General features: G+C 43.0%; 1 pseudogene; it reads left to right on the top strand.

The window, feature by feature from the left end:
- The first annotated feature begins 1,166 nt into the window (after positions 1 to 1,166).
- LOC136536339 (uncharacterized) lies at positions 1,167 to 3,914 on the top strand (annotated as a pseudogene).
- The last annotated feature ends 604 nt before the right edge of the window (positions 3,915 to 4,518 follow it).

The following is a 4,518-nucleotide window of genomic DNA, read 5'->3' as shown; positions in this document are numbered from 1 at the left end:
ACACTTAATTTCTAGATTGAAACCACACCTGTACCATTAAGTGTTGTAGCATCTACGCTCAAATATACCTCCCATTAAGTGGGGTAGCATCTACGCTCAAATGAGGCCTACAACCTTCCAGGAATCCATCAATGCATGGTTTCAGGGCACAGAAAATACGGTGGAAATATACCTCACCATCTACCTCAAGAACATCGATCTGAACGACACTCCCAGGACTCCGCTTCATCACCTTGGCCTTCCACCTAAACAATAGCTCAAAGCTATCTGACCATTTCCTATAAATCTCTTCAAGAGCTCTTTTTTTACCCCGCTGTACAGTGTCATATCCAATTATACACCTATGTATTGGGTTTGTCTCCAACCTCGTTTTCAGTTCCTTGGTACCAATGTTTGGTTCAACTCTAAGGATATCCACAGCCCTGCTAGCTACCCACTTGCAACTTGGAGTTGTAACCTGCATCCTCTCACTAGACACACATTCATGTTTATCAACTAACACGGTTACCTACAAAAACAAAAACAAAATATTAAATTACATAACAAGATGAATGATTGAACTAAGTGATACAAAAAAATATTTTACCTCCACAGTAGCGATGACATCCAGTTTTGACCCATTTATCCTCCAAGGACAAGGGCCCGTCGATTCATCACCAGACTTGCAAAAACCCCTATATTTCTTCGTAGTTGACTTCTCTACTCCTAAATGGAACTCCTTCTTGATGGCATATGTCCGCACTGCCAGCTTGAACTCTTCCATTGTTGGGTACTGTGTCTCAACCTCCATTGATGGGTTGTTCTTATCATATGAAATGACGATCTCACCCGGTATGGCATCATTAGTAGGAATGGCAGCACCATCAACATCTTGACCAAGCTCATTATCATTGCCTTCTTCATCCATTCGACGATCAGATGCTTGTGTAGGTATATTTGGTGTGCCCTCATCTCCCAATCCCAATAGCTCACACATCTGACTCTCGCTCATAAGTTCAATTCGACCTTCATCATCAACTGTCTCAACTATCTGTATGGTAGACCAATCAACTCTTTCTGTATTTTTGACATCATTTACTAGGGCTAGGGCAGCAGGCCCCGACATTGCCTCGACGTCCATGGCAACCGCCCTAGTGTGGACATCTTCGGCTGGAGGCTCTTCCTCCATGGAGGGCAGATCGCCGGTGTGGGGGAGGGAGAGGGCCAGCGGTCTTCATGGCAAAGCGGCGGGCGTCGGTGTTCTCGCGCAGGAAGGAGGAGCGTTAGTGTTCTCGCGACTGCGCGTATACAGAGTAGATGAAATGACAGAATCCAGAATAGATGAATCGATACATTGCTAGCCAATTTCTCTTGCTGAAGGGTAATAGGGTCAATACGAAAAATACATGTATTTTTAGATGACAAAAGAGATTAAAAAAGAAATAAAATGTCATTAGAGCTTATTGTAATTGTTTGGAGTCCTATTTTTGGAGAAACAAACGTTAGGAGTCCTATTATAGAGAAACACAACGTTTGGAGTCCTATAATAGCCAATTTCTTGATTGTAACTGACTAGCACTATTTCATGAGGTAATTGGTGTTATCCAAAAATCCTCAAGTCAAAATGAAGATATAAATGATTACTTGCCAGCATTTGGTTTTGGTGCCTGACGAGGTCTAGCTTTGGAGGATTTATTTGCTTTAATTTTGACTTTATGCCCTAGCAGATCAGTAATATTTGGGCTCCTAAGTAAACTGCTAACTCCTTGAATGAACCCAGGACTGGTCATAGTCCATTCGATTGACTCAGTAGTATCTCACATCCCACACATAGGGAGCCCTTCTTTTTACATACAAATAAAAGAAGGAAAATTATTAGGAATGACAGATATTAATTAGGAACATGCATCTGAAAGTTTAGCATCAGTGTCTTGGTGAGTTTCAGAATTCAGAGTTCAGTTACTCGGATTTGCACAATATTTCATTACTTGGGATGCTTGATTAGTATATTGACTTTACTTGTATCTTTCTAATTATTCGAAATATTTTTACTTATATAGTAGATGATGATCATGATTTCTGATATGTGTATAAACCAATATACTGAGAAATAATCTTTGATATCAATGTTATCAATTTCACCACACCTAAATTTTTTTCCTTCCTCCGCCACTGGTCCATGTCCTCCATTAATAGCTTTATCTTGCGCCATATCTCATACTTATTCTTGCTTTATCTACTGCAGGATGGGTCGTAAGAAGGTGGTTCACCCTAAAGATGAGTCGGGTAATGGAGATGCTTCTCTGCCTTGCCCCAAGAGAGCGAAGCAGCCCACTGCTAAGCCTCCATGCAATAAGCGCAAGGTATCAGCAGGACGTAGCAAGAACTCCTTCTGCAAAGCAGCGGATGACTTGTACTTGCCCAATGTGGATGTCGAGTTGGTTCCTGTGACTGAGCAATTGTTCACCCATCCGGGCGATCGGCGTTTTATGGATGACGTTCATCCACCTCGCCCTAAGGACTATTTTAGCAACCAAGGAGAGGTCTTTGGCAAAAGGTTTGAATGTCCATCTGAATCTCGAGATGCTGATTTTCATGATCCTCGCTTTGGGACTGTCTTTTAGCTGGACTACTATGATTCAGTGATCCTTTCCAAGAGTCAGCCAGTGGTTTTTCAGAAGTACATTGATTGGGATCATTGTGTCAAATTGGGTGATCCTGAGATGACTAGAGCTCTTGAAATGTTGGAAAGGCGTAATTTCAAGAATCTCATGACCATGCAGTATCCGTGGAGCAATGAGGTCATTGCATAGTTCTTTGCTACTGTTTGGTATGAGAAGGCCACAGCTGATCATTATGGTTATATGCATTTCTCCATTGAAGGTCAGCCCTATTATCTCTCTTATGCTCGCTTTGGCAAAATTCTTGGATTTGAGTTTGATGACATAGACAAACATCGGCTTAATTGCAGCCCTCACCGTGACATTGATCTCTCTTTTGCTTACAATGAGGATGCTACTGCCGATGACTTCTACACCATCAACAACATGAGAAAGGTTTATCGCTATTTTAATTTGTTGGTCCGGCAAACTTTGGTTCCCAAGATTGGTGGTGCTTCAGTGATTTTATCTTCTATGGGTCCCTTCTTGAAAGCTTTTCAGGAGGGTAATGAGGAGGATTTCAGTGCTTTTGGCTTCATTTATAGGCAGATTCAGTTGACATCTTGGGATCCTAAGAAGTCCTGTACTCATGCTCCCTATATCATGAAGATGATTGAGGTAGTCACTCAGAAGGAGTTCATCAAAGAAGTGAGCCATGAGCCTTACCGACCTGTGAGAATTAGTGAGACAGCAAAGAGGAGAGGCTGCAAGCCCAGTCAACCTCAGCCTCAGTTTGTGCCTTTGCCTTCCTCCTGTGCCACAGTTGTAGCTTATCCTGAAGACGTCCAAGGTCTTCTCTTGCAGGGTATGCGCTCTGTGTTTGGGATGTCCATGGGCATCTATGAGGCCAACAGAGAGCACCATAGGTTTGTCCAGGAGGAGCTTCACCGCGCTGAGGTCCAGCGCAAGATGATTGCCGAGCACGAAGGTGTGACTTTATCCCCAGTTCATCCTCTACCTCCAGCACCTCAGCAGCCCGAATGGTGGAATTCGTTGTTTCAGCAGTCTTTTGTGCAGCCACAGCAGACACAGTTTGACACCGACAAGTAGCCACAGGCCTTGTCCCATGTTCAGCAGGGTGTTGGTGGCAGCTCGTCCTCTGGATGGGCTTCCGCCACCTATGGTATAGCTGGTCACTTCTTCGGCCCTGCCTTCGACGTTCTATACTCCGCCTCCTATCCTTCTACTTTCGGTGGACAGCAGCCCGATGAGACCCAGGAGGATGACGGTGTCAACCCTTCTACTTCCGGTGGAGAGCAGCCCGGTGAGACCTAGGTGGATGACGATGTCAACCCTTCTACTTCCGATGGACAGTAGCCCGCTGAGACCCAGGAGGATGACGGTGTCAACCACGACAAGTGAGGCGCACGTGTTCTTCAATGACATCTTTCTTTTTGGTGCTTGACGCCAGAGGGGGAGAAAATATATGTTTGCCTCATTTATCTATATGCTATTTATGTATGGACCTTGGACTTGTATCATGATCTATATCTCTTGTTGACTTCTATCTATATTTTGGGCTTGTATGACTATATATTGTGATGAACTATGTGTGATTTTTAGTTGGTACTTAATGGTTGTAAGGACATGTTAATGTTAGTTTGCTTATCTAATATCATATCACTTGTGATGGTGTATGACTTCATTTATTTGTTGTGTGATATTCATGTCATATGCATCACGATTATTTTTGTGACACCTTTGCACACCTAGGAAAGCATGCATGTATATGATTTGTTTCCTAGCACTTTCACTAAAATTGTGCATATATATGTGGCCTTTTATGCCAAATTGTAGATTCAAAACATATATGCATATATTTAGGGGGAGTTTGTCATATCCAAAGTGCCAAATTGTGAGCTTTATATGTGTTGTTATC

This window comes from Miscanthus floridulus, chromosome 2, assembly GCF_019320115.1.
Source record: "Miscanthus floridulus cultivar M001 chromosome 2, ASM1932011v1, whole genome shotgun sequence".
NCBI classification, from domain to species: Eukaryota; Viridiplantae; Streptophyta; class Magnoliopsida; order Poales; family Poaceae; genus Miscanthus; species Miscanthus floridulus.
The sequence above is the reverse complement of the archived record's forward strand: the minus strand, read 5'-3'. Positions and strand labels throughout refer to the sequence as shown.